At 43.2% G+C, this 25,865-nt stretch overlaps 1 protein-coding gene across 4 annotated transcripts in view; it reads left to right on the forward strand.

Moving 5' to 3' along the window:
- large2 (LARGE xylosyl- and glucuronyltransferase 2) overlaps nucleotides 1–25,865 on the forward strand; it is a 121,605-nt gene that overhangs the window by 61,553 nt on the left and 34,187 nt on the right. The window contains exons 1-2 of one of the 4 annotated variants that reach the window (XM_026145423.1): nucleotides 7,571–9,229; nucleotides 9,351–9,493. The exons of 2 other annotated variants lie outside the window; for them this stretch is intronic. The gene's annotated coding sequence lies outside the window, so the exon portion shown is untranslated. Of the gene's footprint in view, nucleotides 1–7,570; nucleotides 9,230–9,350; nucleotides 9,494–20,396; nucleotides 21,256–25,865 lie in introns of those variants that run through there. One more of the 4 variants, XM_026145254.1, reaches the window with a different exon arrangement.

Genomic DNA, 25,865 nt, shown 5'->3' on the forward strand with positions numbered 1-25,865 from the left:
AAGGATTCCTAAATGAATGAGGAGATAATGTGGTCAATGAAACAGAAACTGTATGGAATCACAGTTAAAATCCAAAGTAAAGGAAAAGAAAGAAAGAAAGCACATTTTTTTGTCATTGTAACGACACAATTGGCTGCTTTCTCACTGCATGTGGCATCACAAGCATGTCATACATTATGATCATTGTTACTGTGACAATGTGCACGACTGTCAGGTCAGTGTGTGCACCTGCTGTGGGCAGAAATGTGACACCAAAGCTGACCGATGAACGATTGATGTGCTCTGCTGCAACCACAGATGAGAGCTGAGACACACACACACTCACACATGCACGCACGAGCTGTCCAAAGACTGGTGATATGGTGTGCTGAAGGTGGACAGACAGAGGTGAACAGGGGTGAAATAATGTGACCACAGGTCAGTCCCCCCGACCTCTGTCCATTAAAACTTGGCTTTGATTGGACAGATAACAGACATCAGAGCAGACATTAGAAGTGATGTGGTGTGCTGATGGGGTCATCTGGGCTATGGTGGGGTCTTTTGTGTTTGGGTTCCCAGGACACATTCCATTGTTCTGCCGCAGGGGTATTGGACAGGGTGCAAAGGTCAACCAAGGCTTCAAATTAGGGACTGACCTCATGTGTGTGTATATATATGAGGTTATAGGTTGCTTTGATTTTATGAATAAACTTGGATTTTTTTATTGCCCAGTGCATTATAAGGTTTATAAATCATCTGTTTCTGGTAGAGGAACACTCCCATTGTTTGCATTTGGATCACAGATGGTGCTTGACATTACTTGGACTGTGGAACCCTGTGGGTTCTGTTTTTTTTTTTTTTTTTTCAATAAAGCCAGAGTGTTGGTAGTCTAAATGCCTGGACAGATGCTATTCCTGCAGTGACACAGCTTCTACTACACTTGGATCTGTGCCATCCAGCAGAGTCTAGACATTACCTGCACTGATCTGTAATCACATGTTTTTTATGTTCTTTAACTGGATGCTTTTATCGGTACAGTGTGTTATGGAGCATAAAGGTTGCAAATTTGCTAACACAAATTCAAATCATATCTCCTATTTTCCTTAAAGGTCTTTTGGTAGGGTCGGCGTTTTCTTCTGGTAACCATGTCACCAACACCTAATGCCACTCCATTGTCTAGTTTGTGTTGGCCATTTTTATGTACTGACAGGAGCTAGGGCTGGGCCATATCATACCGTTCAATACCGGTATAATGTTGGGCAACGATAAGAAAATGAAATATCGCGATAGAATATGGGTAAAACGCGCATGCGCAGTGCCTTTGTTTTCATACGCACATGGCGGAAAAAGCATGTCGGAGAATGAGAAGGAGGAAAGTGGATCGTTGAATGAAACGGATGAACCAGAACTGGTTTGTAAAATGCTGCAGCTTCAGTGGTGTGGAACTGGTTTGGCTTTCGTCCGCCAGATACACAACAAAGCACTATTTCTGGTAGAGCATGCTAGCGGGCTGTCGTTATTACCATGTTTTTTGGAAAATACGGCACACTTAAAATCAATCCTTCGATTTTTCTGAAAATCGACAGAGCCCCTTATAATCCTGTGTGCCTTATGTATGAACTCTGGTTGTGTTTACTGACCTCGAAACGATTTGATGTACACGGCGCTCGAAAATCTGTCAAATGTTTTAGTGCGACTTTGCTAAGCTATGAAGCCGCACTGCTTGATGGATTGTCGGAGCATTACGGCTATCGTAGGCAGGAGCCTCGCGGAGTGATACGTACTGCGCTTCAACATAATATTACCGTATTGTGTGTGTATAACCTCTTTTTAAGTTTTGTGGATATTATACATGGTTATGCTGAGGATATGTCGGCCAGTTTCCACTGGAAATGCCTTTTGGTTAAACTGTCAGCAAGGAATTTGCATTTGCACTGTTAAATTTTTATATAACTTTAATGGATAGGATATGAGGAGCTGAGGCCCCAGTGGACTGCTTACAGTTTTGAGAGCACTGTCCTGCTAAGACGTTGCATTGCTTCCACCTTACCCATGCAGCTTGCTAACATTACAGTTAGCACTGAAGTTATTTTGCTGCTGAAAGACAAAAAAAGAAATTGTGAGACTGTAGCGTGACCAACCATTATGGTGACCTTGTGTGAATAACTTCATTAATCTCAAATATCCACAAGGTTATTGCAAACCCATCGAGGTTTAGGTTTTAGCCCAATGCTTCTTACAGTTTTGCCTGTTTGGAAGCTTGTGACAGGAAAACTATAGTTAAAGCACGTAAACATCTGTTTGAGGGCAAAATATGTGATCCTGAAAAAGGCAAATATTAATGATCAGATGAACTTCTCTTTGGTTACCTAACCAGCTCCACGTTGATTCTTTGAAAAGTAAAAGACACGCGAGTCAGTTTGAAAAAAAAACTGGTCCCTTTGTGAACGCCACTCCTGCCCGCCTCTCCATTGTGCCTTGCTGTCCTCTTCTTCATTGAGAGTAAATGATGACGCCCTCCCATGAAGCCATCTACTACATTTGTTGTGACTGCTGGAGAAATGAAGGGAGAAGATTGAAGGAGGGTAAAAGTGACAAACGAAGATTGAGAGCGACAACATTTGATTCTTACAGTGAAAAGTTGTTATTAATGGATGTGAGCCACTCGTTCTCTTCACAGCGCCTACTTTCACTGTCCACACACACACACACACACACACACACACACACACACACACACACACACACACACACACACACACACACACACACACACTCCCCTTGCTGTCAGAGAGATAAATCTCTGTTGGCTGATGGAAAGAAATGGAGCCCGGGCTCTGCTGGGAAAATGAACTCACAACTATACTTAATCATTTACCTCCACTTCTCCTCTCTAAATAGTCTCTTCCCCTCCCTTTCTCTCTCTTCTTTTCTCATTTGAACTGAGGAATTGCTGCAATCTCAAAATCACATCCTGACGTTTCCTGAAAGGAATGCCTCTCAGCACTTTGTGATTCATCGGGACGCGACAGGACTCCCGTAGATCAGCGGCCGAAGGGGGGCGGGGTGAAATTACATTTCATGGTTTTTCGGCATTGGACTGCTGTTACATAATTTGTGCTAATGTGAGTGAAAATAAGTGCAAAGGAAGATTGTACTCTTCACTGATGAGGTAACACATGATGCAGCTTTCAAACAGAGTAATAATGCGTTAACCTTGAGCGTTTTTATTATATTGGGCCTGGTAGAGAAAAAGATTAAATCTTCACAGCTCATGTGACTGCTTTCAGAGCTTTGTCTTCTATGGTGAAAGTGAACCTATTGTGCTAGTCTTTATTTTCTGCTATGATATATATACTGTCACAGCGGTGGATGCTTATCTTCAGCAGGGCCAAAGAGGGAGATCTTGAGATCTTGGATCTGCACAATATCAGAGCAGAAACCTCAGACCTGGATTATACTCTGTAGGCTGGACATGGACAGCTGGAGATCCACTGCCTGGGAGCGTGTGTGGTTGTAACATCTGCGCAGTCATAGCCACAAATGGCAGACTGTCTCGCTCGCTGTCCAATGGCAAGCTTTCCGTCAATAGAATAAGGTTGGCCGATTGGACGAATATATCGACTATTGACGAGGCGGAGGCTATCGTCGATCATTTTTACAAAGGCGATTTATTTATTTGCCCATGAGCAAGTTTGCTAATAATGTTCGTTGAAGCTAACAGAAATGTCTCTTCCAGCGAACATAAGAAAAAAATCTCAGACATAAAGTCTTTTGTGCGATTTGGCGCATCACAATGCAATAAATAAATAAATGAATAATCCAAAAAGTAGATACATTAATACTGAAACAAACAAGAAAAGGTCAAATATTTCCTCCAAACAAAACATATAAATTTAAATTTATCAGGTTTTAGCAGCATGCACAGGTGGTTAACGATATTAGCCGTTCTGAAGGCGTGCTCGTGGCCGGTATACACAGATGTTTCCATGCCATGTGTGACATCAATGGGAAACGTTTTTCATGCATTTTCCATCAAACCTATGGATTGTCTCCGTCTACGACCTCCTCGCTGAGCTAACAGTCCACTTCTATCTGCGCCCTCTCCTCCAGGGTGCAATTTGGCAATTAATTCGTCCATGTTTGGACTTCTTCTGTGTTGTAAACACGCATGTGCATGATTACATTGCTCCGCCAATCAAAAAGTCTGCTCATGCGTAAATATATTGCCTGTCATCGGTTATTGGACTGACGATTTTTACATATCGCCCAACCTTACAGTGGAACCCAAGTGGACTCACTAAATCATGTGATTTAGCCAAGGCTCAGAAGCCAATCAGAAGAAAGTTGGCACAATTTAATGTTTCTGGGTGCTGATGCTTAATACAGTGTGCCATTTTCAGGTACCCGATATAACTGAATGTAAATGCATGTAAGACTCTTGGTTTGAAAAATCAGTTTCACACAACTAAACTTTATTATGTATGTAAGATGCATCCTAACCCTAAAGCTGTGTCCACACTGGAATCGGTCACAGCTGGTCGCTTGCAGATATTCCAGGCTCTTGTTGCCTGGGTAACCCTCTTGTATATATTTACAACAAGGTCATGTGTCAACCATGTGTCGGTATCATGTATTTCTCTGATAGCTGCTTAATTACCTCACCTGGAAACTGGGCCTGGTGTCACCAGCAGTTATTTTGTCTGTAGTTGCATGAAATTGCTGAATATTAAATTTCTGTGATCTCTGGTCCCGCCCATCGAGGATGGAGCCTAACGCTACCACAGAGTGGTTCACTGAAGATGTGGAAGATGAAAGAAAAGACCAAGTTGGGCCAAAATGTGAGTGAAAAGATTTGATTTAAAAGGGAGCATCTTCAAATTTCTTGAACTGTTTGTGACCAAGCTCTAACCTAACCGTAGCCCTAAGGGTGGCCTTAAAGAGAGAGGAGCTAAAATAGGTTATTTCAGGTAGGTGATGAATTGAGGGACTGCACAAAGGCCTATTGTACGATAAGTAAGCAATATTTTAAACTGTGGAGCTTGCACAGCTAGTAAAGTCAAAGAATACAACTGATCTAGAAATAAGCAAACTAGTTTAGGTTAGCCAGATAAAAATATGTGTGCAAAGTTCACTGTAAGTCACATCCAGTATAAGTCAAATGAGCAGTCACATTAATTCAAGGTTAATGCTTACAGGAAGATCACATTAACATTTCAGAACTGCTACTTCGGCTTTGGAAAGATCAGTGAGGCACAGAAGCAGTAATCAGTAACTGCAGTTTATCAGATATAGAAGAAAGCAGCTTTCTCTGTTTGCATGTAAACAGCAGTTTCTAAAAAGAAAAGCATGTGCTGTGTAGGACCCACAGGTCCTGACAACTCTGGCTCAGTTTTTTTCTGTAATACATTAATAAATAAAAGTAAAATATTTGTGGTTTTTTGCACTTTTTATTCACATTTCATTCAACCTTCAATTTGAAGATGTGAAAATTGTATTTGGAAAATGATACATTCGATCATTATGCAAATAATTCTTTGCACCTACAGTGCAAAGAATTATTTGCATAATCACACTAATAATTGATACAAATTCTTCATACAAGACTTAAAAGAATTCAGCCTTCTAGATTAGATTAGATTAGATTAGATAGAACTTTATTAATCCCTCGGGTGGGTTCCTCTGGGAAATTCGATTTCCAAAAAAGCACAGCACCGACAGAAGTTACAGAGTTATACACACACACATATATATATATAAATACAGAGACAATATAAATAAAATATACGAAGGGGATAAATAGAATAAATAGGAATAAAAATAAAAATACAAGTGAATTGCACATTTCAAGTATTGAGTCTATTGCACCGTTGACTATTTACAAAAGTATTGCACAAAAGGTATTGCACAGTGAGGTGAAGAGGCACTACAGCTTAGTTGTTCCCCCCTCCTTTGTCCTCCTGTTTCCCCTCCCTCTCCCCTCCAGAGAGGAGTTAAACAGTTTGATGGCGTGTGGGACAAAGGAGTTTTTAAGTCTGTTAGTTCTTGTCTTTGTGAGAAGCAACCTGTCACTGAACAGACTCTTCTGATTGTTTATGGCCGTGTGCAGAGGATGTCTGGCATTGTCCATAATGTCCATCAGTTTCTTTAATGTCCTTTTCTCTGCCACTGTCACCAGAGTGTCCAGCTTCATGCCGACCACAGAGCTAGCCCTCCTGATCAGTTTCTCCAGCCTGGATGAGTCCCTCTTTGCTGTGCTGCTCCCCCAGCACACCTAAGCATAGAAAAGTACTCCAGCAACCACCGACTGGTAAAACATCCTCAGGAGCTTCCTGCAGATGTTAAAAGACCTCAGCCTCCTGAGGAAGTACAGTCGGCTTTGGGCTTTTTTATACAGGTGCTCTGTGTTGCATGACCAGTCCAGTTTATTGTCCACCCACAGCCCGAGGTACTTGTACTTGTTGACCACCTCCACCTCCTCCCCCTCTATCTGAACCGGCAGTGGACCTGCTCTAGACCTCCCGAAGTCCACAACCAGTTCCTTAGTCTTTGAGGTGTTGAGTTGCAGGTGGTTTGTGTGACTCCATGCGACAAAGTTCCTCACCAGACTTCTGTACTCCTCTTCCTGATCATCCCAGATACACCCCATGATGGCCGTGTCATCTGCAAACTTCTGAATATGGCATAATTCAGAGTTGTAGCAGAAGTCAGAGGTGTACAGGGTGAAGAGAAGAGGGGACAGCACAGTTCCCTGTGGTGCTCCTGTGCTGCTGACCACTGTGTCAGACGTGATGTCCTTCAGCCTGACGTACTGTGGTCTGTCGGTGAGGTAGTCGGAGATCCAAGCCACCAGGCAGGGGTCCACCTCCATCCTGTTCAGTTTTTCCTGAAGTATACAGGGCCGGATGGTATTAAAGGCACTGGAAAAGTCAAGAAACAGGATCCTGACCGTGCCTTTTCCCCCATCCAGGTGTGAGTGGGCTCTGTGTAGGAGGTACAGGATGGCATCCTCCACTCCGACACCCGCCTTGTATGCAAACTGTAGTGGGTCCTGGGCATGTTGTACCTGTGGTCGGAGGAGGTTGAGGAAGAGCCGCTCTAGAGTCTTCATAAGATGTGACGTCAGTGCCACCGGTCGGAAGTCATTCAGCTCATTGGGCCGGTTCTTTTTGGGGACCGGGACGATGCAGGATGTCTTCCATAGGGCGGGCACTCTCCCCAGTCGCAGACTGAGGTTGAAGACTCGTTGTAGCGGCTCCCCAAGTTCAGCAGCGCATGCCTTTAGCATCCTAGGACACACCTTGTCTGGGCCTGCTGCCTTTCTGGGGCGAAGCTTCCTCAGTTGTCTCCTGACCTGATCCACTGTGACACTGGGAGATGTTTGGGAAGAGGGGAGGGGGGGAGATGTCTTGCTGCTGAGAGAGGGATTGGAGGAGGGGGGTGTCATGGTGTCAGGAAGGGGGGGAAGCGAAGGAGGTAGGAGAGTGGGGATTGGACTCTGTAGTGAAGGTGAGGGAGGGGGGTTGTGGGCTGGTCAAACCTGTTGAAGAAGTTGTTAAGTTCGTTTGCCTTCTCCACAGTCCCCCCCACTGTGCTTTTCTTGGTGTTGTGGCCTGTTTCTATACAAACAAAGAGTTCTATAATCCAGTTTATAATTATCCCAGTAAGAAAAAAAAGTACAGTTCATTGGAAATGTAAGACCACGATTGGAGAACAATTACAAAAAATTAATTGCTAAATGTTCAAGAATAATATTGACCAGGATGTTCAGAGTTAAAGGACAGTTAATCACAGAATAACCACAGGAAGCAGACTTCTGACGAAACATTGATTTTGTCGATTGAGTTTGTCCTGAGCAGACCTCAAACTGATCAATGATTGAAGGCTGAAAACAGGAGGGAGCTTCTGTCACTGCAGCATTAACGTGTCCTGGACACAAACAGCATCATGTGACTCACCATATTATCTGAAGCCAGCAGAGGTCTCATGACATCACAGTGCAATGAGCACACATTCAGAAAAGCCTGATGTGCAGTAAATAATGACACACCAGGAAAGGTCTGGTCTGTAGGTTAATGTTTTATCTTTGCTCTCATTAGTCTTCTAGCAAACAGTGGATTCAATTTGGTGCCTCAACGACGCAATTTCCCAGTGGGATGAGCGTTTTGAACAAAATACCATACAACATTATTTCGAATTAGAATTATGAATGATGTAACTGAAAAGCTAGTACAAAGAATGGTATTTCCTCTACTGCCCACTGGAGGCTGGCTCCAACAGTGTTTAGTGTGTTTAGCTCAATAGCAATGCTAAAATGCTGTGGCCTCTATAACTAATAACTGTGCAGTGGGTGTTTGTTTTAATTGTTTTTTATAATAATACTAAAGCCCAACCAATTGATTATTGGCTAATAGTAACTGCTTCCTGAACTACATCAGAGTTTAATGGGCTTTTCTCCAGGTCATGAGTGTTGATGTGTAGTTTTCCCACCAGAGGGCACTCTGTAACTTCCCTGTTAGCATCACGTGTTGGGAATGCCACAAACAGAACAACCATCTGTACCAAGCAGAGCTGGTAGATAACCCTTTACTTGAGTACTCAAATCACCTTCTACAACATTGACCCATACATATGCTGAAGTGCTTTCTGTTTATAATTCACACTCCAGTGAATGCCCGAGGTTTTTTTTGGCACACAGACTGAACTACCAGCCTTCCAGTTACCCTTGGCTCTTTCTGTGGTGGCTAATCTTCCTGTGTAAATTAACCAGGCATGGATTTTGAGCCGTCTTGAAATAGGTATGATGGGCTTAGGCAGCCACGGTGTGACATACTAAATCCATCATGCTGAATCCCATCAAAGGGGAAAAACCAAAACAAAAAGGACTTGCTCACACCGAGAGGACAGCAGAGGCTGTCTGACTGTTTGCATGTTTTTGTTGCGCCTTGGAAGGGCGCTCTGTGCTCCTATTAGTCAGCACCGTGAACATCTTGTTGAAATTGTCATGAGTGAGAGAATTATCTGGATTGGCTGTTAGAAGCTGTTGTCAATCATGAAAGAAAATGCATAATAAAATGAGTTTTGACAGTGCAAAGTCTGACTTTCTAAGATACTGAGTGTGTAACGAACACTGACCGTATAACCCAACTAACCTTTGCCCTTCAGGCTGAATTAGAGCACAGCCTCTGAAGGTCTAGATCCGATGCACTCCTGAAGTTCATGAAGATTCAAAAGCTCTCTGATGTTGAAGGTGAGTTGCAACGTGTGAGTCTTGAAATGTAACCGTTAGGACCTTAATCCATCCTGATTTCAGAGGGACGCCTAGAATGCAACTCCGGATTCAATTCAGATTCCTTCAATTCCTCTGGCAGAACGAGGCTCAGCGCGGGGGAGCTGCAGTGACCAGTTAGGGGCGACGGTTAAGAGAAGAGACGGGACAAGCTTCCAGAATCTGGTATTCCCAGGCAGTCTCCCAACCAAGAACTAACCACACCTGACCTGCTGAGCTTCCAAGGTTGGATGAGGGCAGTTTGGCTGACCATGAGTTTGGTGAAATTCTGACTTGTGTTCGTGCAGTACATTAGTTTTGAACGATGGTGTGTCCATCATCTGTGTACCTTAGACATCACGTGGCTCATTCAAAGGCTGTAATGCTGCTGTCCTCTCATATCATCACTGAGTAATGAGCTCAGGCCCTGTTAAGGTGAAGGACAGGACTGCACAGAGGGTTAACACTGGCAGCATGTATGTTTGTGTTCTGCACCCTGGAAAGTTGTGATTTGTGAAAATAAACCGTTTAAGTGTAACACCATTCCCATTGATTTAACTCATTGGCAAGATTGAACTTTAAATGAAGCTAAACTGGCAAATCATTCCCAGCTCACACAAACACAACAGTGCTGCTACATTTAAAATGAATTTCTTTGGGATCCAAAGCATCTGGGAGCTCTGGGACTATTTTATTTGAAGTCAAAGCTCAGTTTAGCAGACCACAAAGGCAGGAAAAAGCAGCCAAAATGTAAAATAAAGCTGCTGCAAATAGACAATAAACAACCAATGGGAATCCCACACTGACCATGAGGAGGTCGTGTTTTCTCTCTTGCTGGTGAAAGACTCTAACTGATCACAGAATGCCATAAAGCGAAACCATCGGTATGTAAATTGACCACAAAGACAAAACGGCCAAAAACAGAGATGAAGAAGTTGCAAAGGGACAATAAATGACCAGAAGGGAACACACAGTGGTTACAAAGAGGTGCAACTATAAATGGAACAGGACCACATAGGGCTAAAACACCTGCACAGAGCCACAGACGACATTACGGAGCCAAACGCAGCCCAAAGGAGATGCACCAAGAGATCAACAATGAATCTGATCATCAGGTTGTTTAAATACTGGAATTCAACTCTGGTCTCATGTTATTGTGGCGTGCTGCTTTTGCTTACTCATTGCATTGGCACTGCACCATCAGCGTTGAGTTTTATTCGGTCCGCACATGAAACTTCTCCCCGCACTGTTCCAGATATATTCAGTATGTGACATGGAACGTGGAATACATCAAACTGTCTACGGTGCACGAAAACCCTGTGGTGTTTCTCCACTTTGGAGCTTATATTAAAGTGAGCGGGTTCTTTAGAAGTGCCACTTAAAAGAAAAAACAACCTTTTCCACATGCAACGAAAAGATTAAAAGTGGAAAATCCTCGATTTTCGATTCAGAGCTAGATGGTATGATGTGTGGAAGCTTTTCTGTCAACAATAAAATATCTTTAAAGGAGGAAGTGTGGACTATCTAAGCGATGGAGCTACATTAACAGTGCCAGCTGTATCTGTTTTTGGTCCCCTGTGAAAAACCCTGAATAGTCTCTACTGTGCCAACTGAGTTTGAATGTTAGTGGAAAACTTTGCAGACTATAATGTTGAAGCCTGAAGAACTGTGAACGGACTGGATCTGAGATCTGACTAATTAATCGCAGACTAGCCGTTCTGTGTGCATACTTTGTGTTATCGGCCATTTTATTCTAAATGGGGCAATAAATTAAAGAGAAATATAAAGAATCTAGTGACTGAGACTCGTTAGGAAAATGTTTGCTGTGGTCATAAATCATTTTCTTAGAGATCTCTGCACAATCAGCCTTTCTCTTTTCAGCTGTAGAAGTCTCCCCCTGCTGGCCATTAGAAAGAACGTAGTTTTAGCTCACTTCCACCTTCCATCCTTTGTTTATATTTAGTCTATAGCTGCAGCACTTGGGATGGAAGTTTGTTATGTTTCCAGAGGGTGTAGAAGTATTTGGAAGTAGTATGAAAGTAATTACATTTTGATAGATGTATAGGTAGGCCTGCTCCAGAGGACATCGGAAAGTTGCTCAGAAATAGCAGGCGAGTGTACAACAGCGGAGGGGCTCTAAAAGAGTCTTAATAAAACCTCTGACCTGCTGTACTGTCCAGAAGCGGACTTTGTGGATATGACTATGCAGTGTGGAGGCGGCTGGAGCACGGCAAAACAAACACGAGCGCTCTTGTGTGTGAATGTGTGCATGATTCTGTACTCTGCGAGTCAATTGTCATATTATTTATGCAGTCCATGTGGGTGGGCAGTGCAGAGCCAGAGGGCACAGCATGTGTACACTGAAAGAGATGGAGAGAGATTCTCTGCTGTGCTATCAAACACGGATCATCTGCTTCTGAATTTCAAGTAGCCGAGCAGCTGTTGTCCTTTAACTATTTCTCTTATTGTTACTCTTTATTTTTAACATTGGTTTCCCTCCAAACAGAGTACAGAATTTAACTGAATTGTGAGCGAATCCAGTGCCGAGTATTGGAAACTTTTCTGACCCCAGTGATACCAGTGAATAAATCATTCCCACTGATAGCAGACTGATAGAGTGACTCAGTCTTTTTGCATTTTTTTTTTTTTGCCGTGTGGACGCAGCAGACGGATGCTTGCTCTGAAGACCGCAGCAGACCTCCAGTAGACCCTGAATTTGAAGCAACCACTTCAAAGGCGGCAACATTTCCAGTTTACAGCACACTTTTGTGCCGCGTTCTCCACCCACACTCACGACCCACGATGAGTGCATGGAAAATTTTGATGGTGACGGTAAACATTTACAGTTTCTGTGCTTTCTGGAGCTATACCAGCTATCTATTAAAAAGTACATAAAAATTCTACAGAGTTCATCCTCTTCTGGAAGTGGGAAGGAGGAGGGGGGAGGTGCAAGTAGGAGACGCAACTCCTCAGCCACTCCAAAGACAACCACAATCCACCAGATTCTTTCTCTGCTTCTCTGAGGAAGCGCAGACCTATTTCTCCTCACCTTTCTGTCCCTCCTGTTGTTTATCTGCTAGCAGCCTTCAATAAGACCCCCCCTCCCTGGGCCAGTAAACCTGACCTGTGGCCCCATAACAAGGAGAGAAGTGTTGGTGTTAAGTTGTCAAATCATCCGAAGGACAGTTACCCACCATACACGATCCACAGCCAGAGGGCAGGAGGCATTAACAAAAAGTGTACTTTTTTTGGAGTAAACTGAAAAAAGATGTTGCTGACCTGCAGACCTCGCTTTGTAAAAACCAGATTTTATCTCAGAGGAGCAATAATGTTTCACATTGCACTGCTTCATTTTCTCTCTTTTTCTTTCTCTAATATAAAAAAGAAAGACACAGACTGCAGTGGTTTAAGGCTAAGACTGATAGCTGTGCTACTGTTGGCTGGTGAGTACTGTGCAAAAGTTTTGAGTCACCCCTCATTTCTTTATATTTTGGTAGAAAAATGGAAAAGAAGTACAGTAACTTATTGAACAGAAATGCAGCATAATGAGCCTGACAGTCAGTGTTTCGTATGTCTCAGCCAAGCTTTCTTATCCTTTCTTTAAGTCATCTTCAGGAATAGTCCAAGTCCAAACCGCTTCTTTAAATGTTGGCCGGCTTTAATCTCGTCCTCAGTCGAGATGATCCCGACTGCTGAGGTCCCGGCTCTATAGGGACGCCAATCCGTGATTAATAGTTTTCCATTGTATGTTTTTCTACCCAGGTGTGTTTGCAATCACTGAGACAAATGAAGCTGTTTCCAGTTAGATGTTATCCTGATGTTTATTCTCTGCATCCATAATTCCAACAGTTTCGATAAGTTCCAAACACCACTGGCTGAAGTGCAACCACGACCCACGGCAGAACCTCCACCATGTTTTAGACTCTCACTATTATCCGGGGGAACACCAAGGCGTTCCCAGGCCAGCCGAGAGATATAATCTCTCCAGCGTGTCCTGGGTCTGCCCTGGGGCCTCCTCCCGGTGGGACATGCCTTGTCAGATGCCCGAACCACCTCAGCTGGCTCCTTTCGATGTGGAGGAGCAGTGGCTCTACTCTGAGCCCCTCCCGGATGGCTGAACTTCTCATCCTATCTCTAAGGGAGAGGCCAGCCACCCTTCGGAGGAAGCACATTTCCGCCGCTTGTATTTGCGATCTCGTTCTTTCGGTCACTACCCACAGCTTGTGACCATAGGTGAGGGTAGGGGCGTAGACCGACCAGTAAATTGAGAGCTTCGCTTTTACACTCAGCTCTCTCTTCACCACAACAGACTGCTACAGCATCCGTATCACTGCAGCCGCTGCACCAATCGGTCTGTCAATCTCCCACTCCCTTCTCCCATCACTTGTGAACAAGACCCCGAGATACTTAAACTCCTCCACTTGGGTGCCTGTCGTGGTGGTAACCCCCGAACCAACTGGTGGACACCTGAGGTGAGGGGAGCCATCACGCTGAAGGAGTCCTAACGGGCTTGGTTAGCCTGTGGGACTCTGGAGGCAGCTGATAGGTACCGACAGGCCAAGCGGAGTGCGACGCGGGCGGTGGCGGAGGCAAAAACTCGGGTGTGGGAGGAGTTCGGGGAGGCCATGGAAAAAGACTTTCAGACTGCCTCGAAGAGATTCTGGCAAACCGTCAGACGACTCAGGAGGGGAAAGCGGTGTTCTACCTGCAATGTGTATAGTGCGGGAGGAGTGCTGCTGACTTCGACTGAGAGAATTGTCAGGCGCTGGAAGGAATACTTCGAGGACCTCCTCAATCCCACTGGCACATCTTCCGTGGCAGAAGCAGAGTCTGGGGACGAAGGGGATGACCCGCCAATCTCTGGGGGCGAGGTCACTGAGGCAGTTAAAAAACTCCTTGGTGGCAGAGCTCCTGGGGTGGACGAGGTCCGAGTTCCTGAAGGCTCTGGATGTTGTAGATCTGTCTTGGTTGACACGTCTCTGCAATGTTGCGTGGAGATCAGGGACAGTACCCCTGGACTGGCGGACTAGGGTGGTGGTCCCCATCTATAAGAAAGGGGACCAGAGGGTGTGTTCCAAGTACAGGGGAAACACACTCCTCAGCCCCCTGGGAAAGTCTATGCCAGGGTGCTGGAGAGGAGCGTTCGTCCGCTAGTCGAACCTTGGATACAGGAGGAACAATGCGGTTTTCGTCCTGGTCGTGGAACACTGGACCAGCTCTTTATCCTCTCGAGGATACTCGAGGGCGCATGAGAGTTTGCCCAACCAGTCTACATGTGTTTTGTGGACTTGGAGACGGGATTCAACTGTGTCCCTCGGGGGGTCCTGTGGGGGGTGCTCCGGGAGTATGGGGTGTCTAGCCCATTGCTAATGGCCATTCAGTCCTTATACGACCGTTGCAAGAGCTTGGTCTGCATAGCCGGCAATAAGTCGGACTCGTTCCTGGTGGGTCAGCCAGGGCTGCCCTTTGTCACCAATTCGGTTCATAATTTTTATGGACAGAATTTCTAGGCGTAGCCAAGTGGCGGAGGGCTTTCACTTCGGTGGTCTCAGGATCTCATCTCTGGTTTTTGCAGATGATGTGGTCCTATTGGCTTCATCAGGTGATGGCCTCCACCTCGCCTTGGAACGGTTCGCAGCCGAGTGTGAAGCGGTGGGAATGAGAAATCAGCACCTCCAAATCTGAGGCCATAGTCCTAAGCCGGAAAAGGGTGGATTGCCCACTCCAGATCGGGCGAGACCCTGCCCCAAGTGGAGGAGTTTAAATATTTTGGTCTGCACAACCCAAAATGTGATGTCCATATATGTGGACGGCAGGTCCTAGGAGGTTAAGAATGGCTTCTTGACAACCAAGACCGTTTCTCACAAGCCACCAGTGAACGGTATGTGGATCAACTGCAGGGCGATACGCATTTGTCAGTTCCTGCATGAGAACTTGGCTGGATTTTTTTCTCCGCTGTCTGCCAAATCAAATATGTACAGCTACCGGCTGTGGCAATCCTTTGTGACAAGGGAGCAACCGAGAGTAGCTTATTCTTCTTAAGGTCGTTACTGTTCATCTGCTCTAGCTTTTTTTTGAGGCCTGTCTCTTCTTTCTTCTTCCTTTGTCCTTCACTTGCCTGGTTCCTAAAATGCTCAAGGGCACACTGTACACCATACTGAGATGTGGTGTGTTAATAGCTCTCTGCTAATCACCTTGTTGGTGCAAAAGTACTTTTATTTATTTTCAGTAATTAGTTACTGATTACTTTTTTCAAGTAACTTGACCAACACTGGTGGACAATATATGTCTGTTACTTTATTTGGAATTTTTTTAAATGGGTTTGTTTTTAGAGGTAACAGTTTTTAAATTTGTTTTTCATATAGAAGCTAGAAAAGTTACTCTAATGTAACTATGCTAAAGAATGAACATGTGAACTGAAATAAAAATGTATACCATGCACTATCAAAAGCAAAACAAAAGTACCAAATATATAGGAAGTGTATTTAGAGTTGGAGTGTGCAGCCATAGAAATGGCTTTAATTCCAAAACAGATGATGCAAAATTTTGATTCGTTGACTTAAAATTCACTGTGGTGGTCCACAGAGGCAAAATCACTATATTTGTGTTAGTGTCCAAAAACATGTGGATAGAAGAAGAATAAAAACACAATAATTCTCCTTGAAGCTACATTCCCAATCCAACAGTATTACTCATTTTGTTCTTTTTTATTAGTTTTTGAACAACATCGGAGTTCCACTGCACAGAGGAGGAAGCTACTGTGTGTCAGGCTTTAATGCATCACAGCTACATATTAGTAGACTTACTTACTTAGACTTAGATCCTCCCGCGCTGATTGGCACATCGGGTGAGAATGGAACGCCATCGAACTCGGTATATCGCTGCAGTTGTTGCTTCATCCCATGACAGTTCGACAGAACGTAAATCTTCAAGGAAAGTCCTCCTCCATGTTATTTTGGGTCTTCCTCGCCGTCTCTTTCCATTCTTTGGGTTCCACAGAACCGCGACACGGGCAGGTCTCTGGTCCGGTAGCCGAAGGATGTGACCGGCAAATCTGAACCGATGCTTGGTGACTTGGACATGGAGCGGCTCTACTCCTGCACGGCGATATACTTCTTCATTGGTAACGCGATCCCGATATGTGATCTTAAGCAGCTGTCGAAGACGTTGTTGGAAGATGTCAAGATGGCGGTTGATCTTTGCAGTTGATTTCCAAGTCTCCGCTGCATACAGTGCCGTCGGTATAACAATGTTCTTCAGGAGCCGCACCTTGGTTGATAAAGGCAGTGCGGTGGTCATTCATATAGGTCGTAGTCGTTGAAAGGCTGCCCATGCTTTCCCAATTCTGCACTTAACGTCATGCTCCACGTCCCCGTCACTGCTAAAAGTGCAACCCAGGTACATGAACCTGTCCACCTCTTCTAGCTGCTGCTGCTGCTTCACAGTCACCACTGTGTTTGATGGTGTAGCGTAACCAACTCGCATAATCTTCAACTTCTCACCACTGATCCTGAGTCCTATCGGTGCTGCTTTGCTTTCCAGAGATGAGGTTGTTTTCTGAAGAGCCTGGAGTGTTGGTGCAAGTAAGGCTATATCGTCCGCAAAGTCCAAATCTGTGAACTGCTGCAGGGGATCACGTCCGGCGATGCCCATCGTGTTTGGTCCAATTGCTCGGCGCATGACATGGTCAATGGCGATGTTGAAGAGGAATGGCGATAGGACGCAGCCTTGTCGCACACCAGTATCGATGTTAAAATATTCCGTGATGCTGTTGTCTGTTCGGACGCAACAACTAGAGTTGCAGTACAATGCTTGGAATGCGGTAACGAAGCGGTCGGGTACTCCGTAAGACTTGATGATTTTCCAGAGCGTGTCTCGATTAAGGCTATCAAAAGCCTTTTTAACCCTCTGGGGTCGCCGGACACGCTGGCGCGTCAAAATCACATGACCAATTTAAGACGGCACAGCTACAAGATGCAGCGCGTCAGAGTCTCCATTTCAACTTGGCTCAAAAGTGCGGACTTCAAACTATATACCAGTTTTTGAATTGTGTCGATGGGCCACGTAAAACCAGACTTATGATAAAAAATACACGCGATGTTTTTTTCTGAACAAAACAGTGGTGTTCACAGCGGGAAGAACGGTAAAAACTGCGTTTTCTACAGAGAGCGCTAGCAAACACTCTCCGCTTGCCAGTGAAAAAAGAAAAAACACCCCTTCCCTATTGGTGTTAGAGTTTACCATGTCAGCCAATCAAAAAAATTATAAGGCAACATGCGGCATTTGGTTGTTTAGGGAGAAGGGGAAGTTTTTAGGAGTGACACCCGCAACGGAAAGCGGGCGAGCGAAAGACAGAGAGAGAGAGAGAGTTTTCATATGTGAGACATTAGTGACGTTTAGCGTGTTTGGAGGCTATAGTTAGTGTGTTGTGTAGTTATTGTCTTGCATTGTGTGTCAGTTAGACTGCTGAATTTCATATTTGCTCTAAAAAAGCCGTCAAAGGCAGATTCCAGTGTAAACGCTGTTCCCACATGGAAAACTGGACTGATGCACCCCCTGCTGTCAGACCTGTAGGGTTTAGGCCTTTGGTGTTCTCCTCTGTCTTATACTGAACACAAACTACATTTTTTGGACTGGCACAAATAATTTGTGTGCCTTCTTATTTGATGCAGCACACCTGATTGTTCTGTAAATAGATTTAAATGGTTATGTAAAAAACACCTGAGGCCTTGGCTGCATTTTTAGGTAAATAGTACCATATAACTTTGTTGTTTGCAAAACTTGTGCATAATTTTTAGAAATGTACAATTTCTATTTGCATTTCAAGTTATGAAAATGATTCGTTAAACATGTTTGTGGGTTTTACAGTAAAAAATATAACCTTTTTCTACTCGGATTTTGAATTTTTTGTCTGAATTTAGATCAACTGCGCTAATATAGTATACCAAAATGAAAAAATAACTCAAATCTCAGATATTTAAGGTTGTGCTGAAAATAATGATACCAAACAAGGCAAAAAAAACATATTTTAAAGGTGAAATATAGAGGTAAAATCAAAAGTAGTCAAAAATGGCCAATTATACCCCGGACCCCAGAGGGTTAAAGTCAACGAAGTTCACGCATAGCCTTTGCTGGAATTCGAGGCTCTGCTCAATAATTGATCTCAGCGTGAATATTTGTCCAATGCAGGACCTTCCACTTCTAAAACCCGCCTGCTCCTCGCGTAGCTGTTCGTCCACCGTATTAGTAGACTAAGATTTATTTTTAAGTTAGATTAACTGATAATTAAAGATGATATCTGTGTGTGTAGCAGTGAAAAAAATGTCCCCTCGTAAGCTCCTGAAATGCTAAAGGAAGCAGGTAGATTGCTCAGAGCTGTGTTCACAGTTTACATAGCAGGCAGTTGTTCCAGACGTTCCAGACACTCCTGTACAAAGTTGAGTTTCCCCGTGTGTGAGCTGTTTCCGGAGAAGAAATAAGAGCCGTAGTCGGTTCCCAGCCTCCCCGCCGATCCACTCTGTTGATCTGCATCCTTAATGAAGCATAAATAATAATAAATAAATAAATCTTTATTTATATAGCACCTTTCAAGACAGAATCACAAAGTGCTGCACATAAGATTACAAGTCATAAAAAGATTTAAAAAGAGAAAATAAAACAGGCATAACATTAACCAAAAGCAGTTTTAAAAAGGTAAGAGTTGTTTTTTAAAAACAGCTACTGAGTCCACAGTTCTTAATGCGTGGGGGAGAGAGTTCCACAGTCTTGGGGCCACAGTGACAAAAGCTCTATCACCCTTAGTCCTCCTTTTAGTATTTTTTATAGCAAGTAAGCCCTGATCAGATGACCTCAGAGACATGCTAGGGACATAGGGCTGTAGCAGATCAAAGATGTAGGCTGGTGCCAGTCCGTGCACAGCTCTGTAGGTCAAGCAAACCTATCAGCAGAGCTTGGTTAGCTCAGGTATGCAGCGTGCTCAGACTGGTTCTTGGCATGCTCCTCCTCAACACTGTAGGTCTGTATACACTGTAATTATAGAGCACTCCCTCCTTTATGGTGCTTTTGTTATCATAGCGCTTACCTTCATGCCTGCAGGCACAGAAAAACAAAAGATGACCCAGGATGAATTTACTCGAATAACATTTGGCAAACTATAAAACAAAAAGTAAATCGCTGTCTGTTGATTGCAGGTCTAGTTCTTTAAGGGAATGTGTGCCTGGATTATGCAAGTCACGGCCGGAGTAAATGAAAAGAAAAGCCAAGTTTCCTGCTTGGTTATACATTAAACTAGTTGAAGGTCTGAACCTAATCTTCAGTGTCGAGCGGTATCACAGAGTTGTGTGTGAATAAAATACTAAATCATTTTCCTCAGTGAGCAACAGCGCAGTGTTGGTGTAACCTTCACTGTCATTTACCGCAGTAATACTGCAGGGCAAAAGTGATAGTACTGACTGATCCAAGTGTTACCCACACCAAAGTTTTGCGTGACCATGTCGGCTTACAGCCTCGACTCAAAGCTGAGTTAGCCAGAGTTCTGCCTAAGATGGGCCAGATATAATGTGCGTTAAGACATTTGAGCCACTGTGCAGATGTGGCCCAGGATATAATCCTTGCAACACAAGTCAAGCACTTCACTTCATTGGCAAGTAAATAAACCTTTAGGTACATTGTAATCTGCACGCATGACCTTCAGCTATAAGGACATAATGAAGGTTAGTTGCTTTATGTAGACTTCTTGCAGGCTTTCAGTCAGGTTACTGAGTGATATTTGTAAAGCTTTACACTTTGATTCTGTACCTTTACGGTTATCACTTGAGGTCGGTGTGATTGTTATCAGCACATCCTTTACATCCTAGAAATAGTGAGTTGGACCTGTAGTGGATTAGACTGGTTTGCCCTTTATTTGGCCCAATCATCTGGACATAGCTAATAGACACTTGCTCGTGTCATTTAACATGCTAATTTCTCTTGCTTTATAAGGACACATAGACTAGAAATCTAAGTCTCTTAACTCAATCCAAAGCCATGAGATACTCTATGGCAGGGTTGTCCAACTCGAGTCCTCGAGAGCTACCGTCCTGCAGCTTTTAGATGCATCCCTACTGCAACACAGCTGAATGAAATGGTTGGATGCCATCACATTTGGCAAAGCTGTTGTGTGTCACAACAAGGATGCATCTAAAAGCTGCAGGGGGGTAGCTCTTGAGGACTGGAGTTAGGGTATGTGACTTTTGGCTTTTGCACATTCTAATCCCAGGTCGTGGCAGTTGGCTAAAAAAAAGGTCTACCAAAAAACAAAAAAACCTCCAAAAACAATTAACTTATCTTACAACTGTTAGTTTAGCTTCTGGTACAGTTATCTAGTACATGTATGAAATGTCATGTGTTTCCTGGACTGGATAAGAGATGCAGTCTTATTCTGTTCTAGCTGGGTTTTTAGTCTGATTATGGTCCAACAGCAGGTGTGGCAGGTGTATTCAGGCTATGCAAAAAGCCCACCCTGTGAAAAACTGAGCCTCACGTCTTTTGAATTCCACAGGTTTTTTTTAAAGCTTCTTCTCCGACAAAGCTTCTCTCTTGTGTTCTTGACAGCAAGTAAGGCGACACCGCTTCTTTCCCTCTGTCATTTCTCCTCTTTCTACCTTTCTCTCTCTCTGAAGGAGCTCAACTCTTTTCTTGCAAAAGCCAGAGGAGGACAGCAGGGAGAGGTGGGGGCTGAAATCAGAGCCATTGCCTTGGAGGTGGAGGCGATTTATAGCGTGTTTGTGCAGGAAGAGGAGGAGGAGCAGTGGGAGGAGAGCAGGCAGAGTGAAGGAAAGGAGGGCACGAAGCAGTGACAGAGGGCGAAGAACTGGGACAAAAGTCTGTCGAGAGAGAAAAGAACTCTGGAGTTTATTGTTGGAGCTTTGAAAGAGGAGGATTAGAAGGAGGGAATGAGGAGGGCTTGACTCACTCTATGCAGCTGAATTTGGATTTGCAGCCACATGTGCAGGAGAGGAAAAACGCAGGTACGGCGACAGGGTAAAGGTCGCTTCTGCGCTTTCTGCGTGTGTGTTTTAAAGGTTTTATACTGGCTTGTTTCTGCATCGTCCGTCTGCTTTGTTTATGTATTCAATTCAAGAAATTATATGACGTACAGGACACTGTGAAGCGTTACAGGAGTGAAATAACCAACATGCAGTGCTGTTAGCAAAGATTTAAACTCATCTGTGTCCGGTCCCATTGTCGTTCAGCTTCTTCTCCTCAGGTTTCTGCCTTTGTGTCCAGAGCTGTGTTTTCACAGACAAAATGCATTTACTCGTTTGTCTTTGGGATGTTATTATAAGGCACCTTATAATACACCTGCTCAGAGTACTGTAGGTGGAGGAGGATTTCATTACATTCAGACATGCTGTGTGATCTTGCCTCTGCTGGTTTCACCCGTCCTTGTGGATGTTTTTGATTTACTTTGTCCTGGGTATTCACATTTGTCACTTACAGTTCTGCCCTGCAGTACAATGAAGCTGAACGTAATATAGTTGGAGAGTGTGCAACGCTCAAAAGTGACATTCAGAAACTCTGCAGTGACATTTATTTCTTAAAAGGGTAGCCCTGTTTCTAAGGATAGGTTTCATTTCTCTGTAGTATTTGTCTGTCCACCGTAAACAGATTTGCTTTGATCTCTCTTAACTCTGAGCAACACGTGCAGCTTTCTGTGGCCTTTGTCTCAAATGCTGTGTTATAGAAACTATTCCTACACCCATTCTTTTTCTCTATATATGGTTAACCATGCACCCTCGCAAAGATTTATGTGTGAATAGTTATTAAGTTATTCAACTTCTTTACATCCACCATCACGACAGTGATTAGCTGAGCTGAGGGTTAGGGGTAGCTTTACCTTACTCTGTAGAATTTTCCAGTATACGTCGATCCCAAATTGTAAACTCAAGAACAATAAGGCCACAGATGCATATTGGAGACTTGGTCTGAGTTATGTTATAGTCTCTGTTTGTTTTGGACTGTTTGTTTAGCACGTGGTGCATTTGTTAAACATGTCTCCCAGTAAGTTTATTCAAGCACTATGCAGGTTGGTTGTATTTACTGGAGTATTTAAATTGGAAATGTATTTTCATTATGAAATAAGCGTGGATTGCAGAGTTTAATGGATGTAGAATAATGGCACCATTGATCTACAGCTTTGAAGCTTCAGATGTCACTGGGTGTGAAATCTCATGGAAGAATAAAGGCTTCATAATGCAAAGAAAACAGAAAGAAGATGGGTTGAAGAGTGGGGCGTGACTTGTTGCTCGACTTTTTGACTCTTTGCTAATTTATTTGGCAGTTTGTTACTTTAAAATTAACATTTTTTAAAAGGAAATCTAATCTTACTTAGCATGTAACATGCTCTGCAGGACTACATGACAAATTTAAGAACCCAACAGTATGTAAAATATGTTCAGTTAAGTGTACTGCAGATTGCCACAATTCTAAAATTCTGCATCAATGAGAGGAGCTAAGTAATAATCAACAGTATGAAAAATGTAAATTAAAGTTCATTTATGTTTTAAACTTACAGGTCAGGAAGAAAAATTAGAGATATATTAGAAAAATAAAAGGCTGAATAATTCTTCCACCACAGCAATAAATCACGCTAAAGAGTTTTCTGGTATGAAGGATTGGAGTAAAACTCTTCAGTACTTTGAGTAATTTCTGACATGAACCTCCCAGGGATAATGTCGAGGCTCCAAAACTACTTGCACTGATTGGCAAAGGTTCACAGTTTGATTGAGGATTGGGGTCATTACCAATGATGGTGAGAACTCTTTATATTAGCAATAATTAAGACACATAGTTGTATTTGAAAAAATAATGTCTATAGCCGTTTTTTAAAGTGTAAAATGAAAATTGTGGCTCAGCTCATCTGAAAGAGCGAGACAAAGACACAGAAAGAGAGACAATGTATCATTGTCAGTTCCAGCTCTTGTCTGTGGGAGTACAGGGAAATGAAATGAAAAAGGTCGTTCCTGGTCACAAACTCACTAATCCCATCTCAGCTTACTCTGATACATCACAAAGAAACACTCTTGACCTGACAGAGCAGTCAGCACACTGACAGTACAGCTGATTAAATCCTGACCAAATGGAATCAAAGGAAAATCAATGGGGAATGAGCAGTACCTTACTCAGGCATGATTACGGGATCTCTGTAAATTATTAATAACAATAACAAAAGTAAGGAGAAGAAATGTTCACAAAGGACAAAGTGTCTGCTCTGAACTGACATTAAATTTGCTGTGCTAATTTGTTAAATGACATGAAACGGAAAATAGAACTGAGGCTGATGGGAATGCTGGATGGAGTGGAGCATGAGGAGGGCTCTGAGAAAAGCTCGGGGAGCGAGAGTTTCTTCATTTCATCTTCTGGCTTCAGGATAGCACCAACTTTTCATGGCATCAGCATGTCGAGATTTTTCTCTAGAACCAACAACGACAACCTTATTTGCTAAAAGAAGAACGGGCATGTGTTCACTGAAGTTTATTTTGACAGTCAATAAATACTAAATAATGAAAGTATTACAAGTGGAATCGATATTGAAACTTCATGAACGTAATGTTGTTTATCCTTTGCAGCAGCTGGCTGAGTGGACAAACATGGGCTAATGGTCTCCTCCTTCCTGGTTTTTGTTGAGCTAGAGCAAAAAGAAAAGACATTGATGTGTGTCATCATGTGTATCAACACAAAATTATAGAATGAAAGTTTTCAGAAAATGCAGCCATGGGGACTCGACATTGTGGTTGATGTTAATCATGGTAGAAACAAAATATCACCATAGCAGTCTCCCTGTCGATGTCCAACGAGCTATCGTTTCACCGATCAAGCTGTGCTCTCTAACTATTCGATATGTTACTTCAATCTGTTTGACTAAACGCTGCAAAGGCACCTTAAATATGATCTTTTTCATTTGGGTCATTGACCTTGCCGGCTTAACGGAACTGCCACAAACAGACTTTTTGTATTCGTCTTTTTAAATGTTTTAAATTTGAGTTTTATTTCCTCATAGCATGTCTCCTCTTCTGCACTGAGTTGAGTAATAGAGCTGGTGTGTTTTACAGAGGAAAAATCTGCACTAAAGAAAAATGTTTGTCTCTCTAGAGAAGCTGCAGGGAAAAGAGTGCACGTGTCAAGGCTCTGAGTGCAACTCATGGAGCAAAGGGTGAAAACTGGGTGGAAAGACTCTGAAACACGATGAACATTGATGCCGGAGGGAAAGGATGGAGAAAGTTTTCCTTTTCTTCACACTGACACTTGTCTCTCCCTCTATACAGAAATTCTGAAAAATGATGCTGGTGAACAAACCTGAGCAGCAGATTGGTGATACTGGACAAAGCTCTTAGAAAGGAGGTGGTTTTAGATTTCACTCAGTCTGTTGTTGCTGTCTGATTTAGTGAGTGAATCTTGACCATAGTCAAGAAAGACATCATGTCCCAGAACGCCGGTCCAATTCTGATCCAACTTTAAATAGGACATATTATTTCACTTCCCCATCAGGGAAAACCTTTATATAGCTTTTTATGCATGTAAACGTCCACAGACAACAGATGCTGTGTTCTCATACAGAAAACCCTGTTGTCGAACTACCTCAGTGCCTTGTTGGTTGCCATGGCTTTCCCCCACTACTTATCTGGTAGTGGGGGAAACGTTTTGGTATGCCATCACATAAAGTATGGCAACTGCCTCACTTTTATATACTTATACTCGAAGCCAGTCCTGCTAAATGTCTCAAATATCTGAGACATTTCCAAATATCTATTTCCAGCTGATGGCTGCAAAAATTAACACGGGGGCTTAAAAGGTCAAAGGTCAGGTTTTCCAAAAATCTTGTGAATGCAATAAGTCAAGAAGACCTTTCTCTGCACTCACTGTTTATACATGACTGTGCATTTAATCATGAATTATTATTCATCTCTGGCTCTTTTTTCCCATCTTCCTCCCCTCACCCTGGCTGCCCCTCCCTGAGCCTGGTTCTGCCAAAGGTTTCTTCCTGTCAAGAGGGAGGTTTTCCTTTCCACTGTTGCCAAAGCGCTTGTTCATAGGTGGCCATGTGAGGTTTCCTCTCTTTTCCTCTGCATTATTTTAGGTCTTTACTAGGGTTGTTCAATATAACGAAATATATCGAATGACGATATAAAAACGTTTATCGTTTCCTATCACTCTATCGTTTGTTTCGTGGTGTCGTGAAATATAAAGTTTACAGCAATATTTGTTCATCGTTTTGATGGTCACTGTAGTGGCTATATTAGTTTCTTAAAGTTCTCTCTTTCTCTTATATTTAATATAACCACACTACAGACAGACAAGCGCCTGTTTTTACGTGTTGTCGTTAGCAACAATGATGGTAAAACGGTCGCGTGGCTCTGCTGTCCGCTTGTTTGTTTTCCACGTAAACCTTTCACAATAAAGCTCAAGATCCTGTTGAGACTTAAACTGAGTCACGTGAAAGAGCAGATTATTTACGGATGAGAAGCAAAAAGAGCCGCCAGGTGCTAAAAAATAAACCGTAGACTCAAACGTTAGAACAGGCTTTTCCCCGCAGCACGCCGTGTAATAAATACAAAGAAAATGGCGGCCGTTACAACTT

The sequence above is a fragment of the Astatotilapia calliptera genome, chromosome 1 (assembly GCF_900246225.1).
Source record: "Astatotilapia calliptera chromosome 1, fAstCal1.2, whole genome shotgun sequence".
NCBI lineage: Eukaryota > Metazoa > Chordata > Actinopteri > Cichliformes > Cichlidae > Astatotilapia > Astatotilapia calliptera.